Source organism: Stenella coeruleoalba (assembly GCF_951394435.1).
Source record: "Stenella coeruleoalba genome assembly, chromosome: 8".
Lineage (NCBI taxonomy): Eukaryota > Metazoa > Chordata > Mammalia > Artiodactyla > Delphinidae > Stenella > Stenella coeruleoalba.
This window is the reverse complement of record NC_137154.1, coordinates 6,255,862-6,264,321: the sequence shown is the minus strand read 5'-3', so window position 1 is coordinate 6,264,321 and position 8,460 is coordinate 6,255,862.

Here is an 8,460-nt window from a genome sequence, read left to right as displayed (position 1 = left end):
GAGGCCAACAAAGCAAAGCGAGTACAATAGTACACTGTCAGGAGGGAGAGCAGGCAGGCTCAGGTGAGCAGCTGCCCTGAGTTTCTTTGGCAAGCTGGTTATATGGGGTGTGAAAATGACTGGGCAGAATATTCATTGAGGAGGGAGGGGTTTTGGTTCATATTGCCTGAATCTCATCCCAGTTCCACCTTCCCAAGGGGAGGAGGGATTTTTACCCTTATTTGGTCTTGATCACAAGTGTCATGGAGTCTTCATGGGTATTTCTTGGTGCAACACAGGTGTCATGGTGCGTGATGGGTACTTCTTATTTGCAAGGCTAATTTTATTGTAATGAGAGGGTAGTGAGCAAAAGGTTACATTCAGATGCTGGAGATTCCTGCCTTTTACCACCTTTCTTTGTTGGCCTCTAGGACCCCTGGCGTTCACAAGATGTATGGTTTCCTGGACCTGGCCTGTGCTCCCCTTTCTCTGTTCATATCTAGCTAACTGCCTGTTCGAATACTTCCACCTCTGTGACCCTAGTCTCAGCACCAAAATCTTTCACCTGGATGAGAACAGCCTCCAACAGGTGTCTGCTTCCACTTTGGCTCCTCTGCAGGCCCTCCTTCAGCAGCCAAAAGGGGTCTTTCTAAAGCTTGTCAGGTTTTGTCACCCCAAAGTCATCATGCCACTCACCTACTCCAGTGACTTCCCACTGGAACCCAATTGAAATCCTAATTCCTTATCTGCCCTATAAGGCCCTTCTCCTCCCTCCCTCCCTCATTCCACTCCAGCCACACTGACCTCCTTGTTCTTTGTGATACTGTGATTTATGATGAATATATACAATCGCCCCTCAGCATCCACGGTTTCAGGCCCCCTCCACCCTACCTCACCCTCCCCTCCGCAGATACCAAAATCCAAGGATGTTCAAGTCTCTTATACAAAATGGCATAGTATTTGCATGTAACACATCCTCCCATATGCTTTAACTTACTTATAATACCTAATACAATGTAAATGCTATGTAAGTAGTGTAAGGTCGGATCTTAACAAACGGCACCACGAAACAGAGGAAAGCTTCAAGTGAGCTTTATTAAGGAGCGCTCCCGGGCGAGGTTCACTGGTCCGAGAGAAAGGGGGCCAGAGAAGTCGCGCCCGGGCGAGGGTTGGGCAAGATTTTATAGGGGAAGAAGGGAAAGGGGTGTGGTGAATCTGGGAGGGCGCAGGGTATTCCTTATTTGGCGGTCTTTTCGGGTATCCTGGGGGACAGTTAGTCCCGCCCCTCGAAAGGCGGGAAGGCTGGGCTGGGTTCAAAGTCCCCAGGTCAGTTCCTGGAACTGGGTGGTCCGGAATGTCTCCAGGGCAGTTTCTGGAACTGGGTGGTCCGGAGAATTTCGTTCTGATGCAAACTGTGAATCTGATTGTGTTCCCCTGCCTCGGGCCAGTTGGCCTTACATCCTGACATCTTTGGTGTAATGGGGCGGCGTTCTGATCTCTGGCTACTTCATGCTGAATGGGGGCGTCGAAAGGGGAGTCGGGCGACCAGAGGTCCGAGGCTTAGGGGAGACCAGTGGGGGGTTCTGTAGGAAGCAAGGTGTAAGGACCGAGGAGCATTTGGTTTGTGGCCACCTGAGAGACTTCCTCCATGCGCCTGCGAAGGAACCTAAGAAAACAGGGAGCAAACGTGAGCAAGATACAGATGAGAATTAAGGGGCCTAAGATTGGTGTTAGCCAGGTATAGAGGGTGGATCGCCACCAATCGGGAACTGGGGAGGCAGACTGTTGGTGTTTGCGTTGGAGTTCTTCTCTTAAGCGATGGAGGGCTTTTACGATGTCTTACGTTGTCTTCGAATCCTGTTTCATTGATGTAATAGCAGCATTCCTCCTGTAGGAAGAGGCAGGTACCTCCTTTGTCGGCCGTCAGGAGATCAAGGGCTCGTCGATTTTGGAGGGCAACTTGGGCTACTGAGGTGATCTGGCGCTGGAGGGAGGTGATGGAGGCGGCAGAAGCCTCAATGGCTAGCTGGAGTTTCTGTTCTAGGTACACTGTGTGTGTTAGGGCTCCTCCCCCGATGGCCGCAGCAACAAGAGGAGGCTAGGGAAATGCCTGCGACCATAGGGAGAAAGATGGCCCTTTGGCCCTTAGGTCGAGGGCCCGCGTGAGTGCTATCAGTTAAGCCCTTTGAGAGGTTGTCCCTTCTGGGAGGCTGTTAGCCTTGATAATAGTTGAGATAGTTACCACCGCATAGGCTGCCCGTCGGAGTCCGTCAGGACCGAGTATTGAGCTACCGTCCACAAAGAGAGTGCGGTCCGGATTTGAAAGAGGGGTGTCAAAGAGTCCCTCTCTTGGTGGTTTGAAGGGTTCTATGACATGAGGGCAGGAATGGGATGGAAAACCCCCGGTGCCAGAGATAGGCAGGAGGGAAGCCAGGTTCAGGCGAGGGGAGAGATCAAGAGAAATAACTGGGTTTTCAGTGAATAGTAGGTGGAACTCCTGGATGCGGGAGGGGCCCAGGAGGGAGAGAGACTTGTGGCCTAGGAGGTCGACCAGCCGGTGGGAGGAAAACACGGTTAGTGGGTGGGCCAGAGTCAGTTTGAGTGTTTGTTTGGTCAGTTCGGCTGCCGCTGCTAGGGCCCGAAGGCATGGTTGCCATCCCCGCATGGTTGGGTCTAGCTGTTTGGAGAGGTAAGCCACGGGGCGGTAGGAAGGCCCTACAAGGCTGGGCAAGGAGTCCAGTGGCTATTCCGGCCCGTTCATCCACAAAAAGGTGAAAAGGTCGGTTTGGGTTGGGCAGAGAAAGGGGAGGAGAAGATATCAGAGCGTTACGGAGGGTGAGAAAGGCCTGTCGAACGGCGGAAGGAGAGGTGAGGGGTCCTTGAGGGGTTTCTTTAGCGGCTAAATATAAGGGTTTAGCGAGGAGAGCAAAGTTAGGGATCCAGTGTCGGAAAAATCCTATAAGGCCCAAAAAGGAGAGAATTTGTTCCGCTGTTTCCGGAGGCTGGAGTTCACGGATAATCCGGGTGCGGTCGGCTGTTAGACCTTTTGTGGTAGGGGTAAGGTGGAGCCCCAGGTAGGTTACAGAAGATACAGATAACTGAGCCTTGGCTGGGGAGACCCGATAACCTCGAGAGCCAAGGTAGTTGAGGAGATCTGCAGTATGTTGTCTTGAGAGGCTGAGAGACGGGCTACAAAGGAGGAGGTCATCTACATATTGAAGGAGTGTGCTGGGGGTAAGGGAGCAGGAAGCGAGGTCCCGTGCCAGCGCCTGACCGAAGAGGTGAGGACTGTCGCGGAAGCCCTGGGGAAGAACTGTCCAGGTGAGCTGACTGGAAGTATGAGTATCCGGATCCGTCCAGGTAAAGGCGAAGAGGAAATAGGAGTTGGGATGTAGGGGGATAGTGAAAAAGGCATCTTTGAGATCCAGAACCGTAAAGTGGGTTGTGGATGGGGGGATATGGGAGAGCAAGGTGTATGGGTTTGGTACTACTGGCTGGAGAGGAATCATGGCCTCATTGATTATTCGGAGGTCCTGGACCGGGCGATAATCCCCAGAGGCCTTGCGGACAGGCAGGATGGGGGTGTTGCAGGGAGAGTCAGTGGGGATAAGGAGTCCCTGGTTTAGGAGTCTGGTGATAATAGGTTGTAGGCCCCTAAGGTGAGTCTCAGAGATGGGAAATTGGGGCCTTGATGGAAATTTGGAGGGGTTCTTTAGGCGGATGAGGATGGGGGAATGGTGTGTTGCTATTATGGGCTTAGAAGTATCCCAAACTTGGGGATTGATTGGGGTTCGGTGTGATTGGAAGAGGGGGATAGGAGGCGGAGGGTTCTAGAGACAGGCCGAGAAGAGGAAGAAGGAGTTGGGAGGAGGGGACCTTAGGGTCAAGTCTAACCAGCTGGAGGGAGGCCCCTAAGTGGAAAAGGACATCTCGGCCTAGCAAGGGAACTGGGCAGGATGGTATGACTAAGAAAGAATGAGTAAAAGGGAGTCCTTCGATATGACATGGGAGTGGACCGGTCTGGAGTGGGAAGGATGGTTTGCCATCAATACCCATGACCGAGATCTGGGAAGGAGAAACTCGCCCGGAATAAGTAGGCAGGACCGAATAGGTAGCCCCCGTGTCCACCAGAAATGAGATGGACTTACCCGCTACCTGTAGCGTTACCCTGGGCTCGGCGAGGGTGATGGGGGTCTTCGAGTCCGGGCGCCGTCAGTCGTCAGCCAATCCCAGCAGTTCGAGTGGTAATGCCGTTGGGTCCGCCTGCCCCCCGCGTGGAGACGCTGAGGGAGGGCCAGTCGTAGGGCAGTCACTCTTCCAGTGGCCCGTTAGCCCGCAGCTGGGACAGGGCTTAGAAGGTGGTCGGGGATTGGGACACTGGCGAGCCCAGTGGCCTTCTTTTCTGCATTTGAAGCAGGCCCCTGGCAGGGTTGCCTTTTGCGGACCCCGTGGATGCTGTGATCCATGGGAGATGGCCGGCCTTAGGGCGGCTACAAGAGCTTGGGTTTGGAGGGCCACCTTCTGGTGCGTCCGAGCCTGTCGGCTGGATTTCGCCAAATCCTCACGGCCATTATAGACTTTAAAGGCCATCCTTACCAGATCTCGAATAGGGGTCTGAGGACTGTCTTCTGCCTGTTTTAATTTCTTTCGGATGTCCGGGGCTGATTGGGTGATAAAATGGGTGGCTAGGACCGCTACTCTGCCGGGGTGTCGGGATCCAGCCGGGTGTAGAGAGTTAAGGCCTCTGTAAGGCGATTGAGAAAGATAGCTGGATTTTCGTTAAGTTCTTGGGTTATCTCTTTTAGTTTTTCAAAATGGACTACCTTATGAGCGGCAGCCTGCATGCCAGCCAGGAGGCATTGGATCATGAGGTCGCATTAACAGCGGCCATCTTGGCCATCCTGGTAAGTCCAGCCTGGATCGGTGCCGGGTACGGCAGTGGCTCCGACAGGCATGGAGCTGTCGGTAAGGGGAACCTGATCTGCATGGTTTCCGGCAGCAGTTTGAATTCTTTCCCTTTCGTCAGGGGTTAAGGTAGAGGACAGAACCACAAAGATATCGTGCCAGGTTAGATCGTAAGCTTGAGATAAATAGCGAAATTCTTTGATGTAGCGGGAAGAGTCGGCAGAAAAGGAGCCTAATCGCTTTTCTATTTGAGAGAGATCTTGGAGAGGAAAAGGGACATGGACTCTGACCAGTCCTTCCGCTCCTGCTCCTCTCAGAGGGCAGAGGAGATTTGGATCTTGGGAGTCTTGAGAGCGTGTAAGCAAGGGGCGTGGGAAGAGAACTCGTTGAGGGAGGCGGGGGAGCGGTTGGAGGGGCCGGAGCGGGTTCGGGAGGAGGAGGGACCGCTTCAGGGTAGGGTGGAGGTTGGAGAGGAGTTCTGAAGGGGGGAGTGGTAAGAGATTCAGGAGGGTCGGTTAGTGGGGAGGAATCCAAGGGGATTGAGGTTTTGGATGGAGGAGATGTTTGTTTGGCAAGGAGGATTTGAGAGGTAGAACAATTGACGCAAAGGGAGGGGCGGGAGCGCAAATACCAGAAAACCTGGACATAGGGGACCTCAGACCATTTGCCCGTCCTGCGGCAGTAATTATTTAGATCACGGAGGATGTTAAAATCGAAAGTCCCTTCAGGAGGCCATTTGGATTGATTGTCTAGAGGATATTGTGGCCAGGCCACAGTGGAATAGAAAATAAGCCGTCGGCGACGGAGATATTGGGAGAAGCCGAGGGCTGTAAAATTGGCTAGGAGACACCCCAGGGGCGTCTTAGGATCTGGTTTCGATTGTGAGGTTCCCATGACCCCCAGTCTGTCCTTGAGTGAATGGAGAGGGAGAGAGGCGTCCCTGGTCTCAGTCTCCAATTCACGGCAGGTCGGAGGGCGGTCAGGCGATTGGGACGTCTCCACAATCACCCGAGGCTCGGCGGGTCGGAGAGCGGTCAGGCAATTGGGACGTCTCCACAGTTGCCCGAGGCCCGGAGAGAGGACGGAGGAATCCCTGACGCGGCCGCGATTAAAGACAGGGAGTCCGGTGGGCAGGCACTCTGAGGGTCGGAGGGAACAAGGGAGGGGGACTTACCCCGTTTTCTGCCGGATCGGGTGGATGAGTAGAGGTTCCCTGGTTGTCTCCTGGGGGAGGGGAGGAGCGGCCCGCGCGGTAACCCGCGGGGCTTGGTACCCCCTCCCGGGTTTCGGCACCAAATGTAAGGTCGAATCTTAACAAACAGCACCACGAAACAGAGGAAAGCCTCAAGTGAGCTTTATTAGGGAGCGCTCCCGGGCGAGGTTCACTGGTCCGAGAGAAAGGGGGCCACAGAAGTCGCGCCCGGGCGAGGCTTGGGCAAGATTTTATAGGGGAAGAAGGGAAAGGGGTGTGGTGAATCCGGGAGGGCGCAGGGTATTCCTTATTTGGTGGTCTTTTCGGGTATCCTGGGGGACCGTTAGTCCCGCCCCTCGAAAGGCGGGAAGGCTGGGCTGGGTTCAAAGTCCCCAGGTCAGTTCCTGGAACTGGGTGGTCCGGAATGTCTCCAGGGCAGTTTCTGGAACTGGGTGGTCCGGAATGTCGCCAGGGCAGTTTCTGGAACTGGGTGGTCCAGAGAATTTCTTTCTAATGCAAACTGTGAATCTGATTGTGTTCCCCTGCCTCGGGCCAGTTGGCCTTACAAGTAGTTGTAAATACAATGTAAATAGTATGTAAATAGTTGCTGGTGCAAGGCTAATTTAAGTTTTGCTTTTTGGAACTTTCTGGAATTTCTAAAAAACAAATATTTTCAGTTCCAGATTCGATGTAGAATCCAGGTTGGTCTTTGTCCCTGTTCCTGGCACAGAGCTCCTAAAACCCTTGGAATTTCCTAAGTGATAAGAGCCATAAAGGTGAAAGGAGAGCCTTTTGTTATTCATAATAATTCCCTTTCAACAACTGGTGACTTTATGTTAATGAGGTGATTTTCTGAAAACCTCTAGGTAACCAGAGGATGGTGACTGGCTGCCAGGGAAACCAACCACGTGACTAGAGGATTGGAACTTTCAGACCCATCCCCCAACCTCTGACCTCTGGGGAGGGGAAAAGGGATAAAGAGTTGACTTAATCACTGATAGCCAATGATTTAATCAATCATGCCTACTTAATGAAGCCTCCATAAAAACCCAAAAGGACAGGGTTCTGAGAACTTCCTTTTGGTGAACGTGTGCAGCTGCTGGGAGGGTCTTGTCTCTGGAAACTCCATGGCCCATCCCCATACCTTGCCCTGTGCAATCTCTTCCTTCTGGCTGTTCATTTGTACCCTTTGAAATATTCTTTGTAATAAACTGCAATCGTATAAGTAAATTGTTTTCCTGAGTTCTGTGAGCAGTTTTAGCAAATGATGGAACCCAAGGAGTAGGTTGTGGAAACTTTTTATTTTTTAAAGTTTTTTTTTTTGAATTTTATACAGCAGGTTCTTATTAGTCATCTAATTTATACATATTAGTGTATACACGTCAATCCCAATCTCCCAATTCATCACACCACCGCCCACCCCATGCCGCTTTCCCCCCTTGGTGTCCATACGTTTGTTCTCTATATCTGTGACTCAATTTCTGCCCTGCAAACCAGTTCATCTGTACCATATTTCTAGGTTCCACATATATGCGTTAATATAAGATATCTGTTTTTCTCTTTCTGACTTACTTCACTCTGTATGGCAGTCTTTAGATCATCCACGTCTCTACAAATGACCCAATCTCATTACTTTTTATGGCTGAGTAGTGTTCCATTGTATATATGTACCACATCTTCTTTATCCATTCATCTGTCAATGGGCATTTAGGTTGCTTCCGTGACCTGGCTATTGTAAATAGTGCTGCAATGAACATTGGGGTGCATGTATCTTTTTGAATTATGGTTTTCTCTGGGTATATGCCCAGCAGTGGGATTGCTGGGTCATATGGTAATTCTATGTTTAGTTTTTTAAGGAACCTCCATACTGTTCTCCATAGTGGCTGTATCAATTTCCATTCCCACCAACAGTGCAAGAGGGTTCCCTTTTCTCCACACCCTCTCCAGCATTTGTTGTTTGTAGATTTTCTGATGATGCCCATTCTAACTGGTGTGAGCTGATACCTCATTGCCTCATTGTAGTTTTGATTTGCATTTCTCTAATCATTAGTGATGCTGAGCAGCTTTTCATGTGCTTCTTGGCCATCTGTATGTCCTCTTTGGAGAAATGTCTATTTAGGTCTTCTGCCCATTTTTGGATTGGGTTGTTTGTTTTTTTAATATTGAGCTGCATGAGCTGTTTATATATTTTGGAGATTAATCCTTTGTCGGTTGAATCGTTTGCAAATATTTTCTCCCATTCTGAGGGTTGTCTTTTTGTCTTGTTTGTAGTTTCCTTTGCTTTGCAAAAACTTTTAAGTTTCATTAGGTCCCATTTGTTTATTTTTGTTTTTATTTCCATTACTCTAGGAGGTGGATCAAAAAATATCTTGCTGTGATTTATG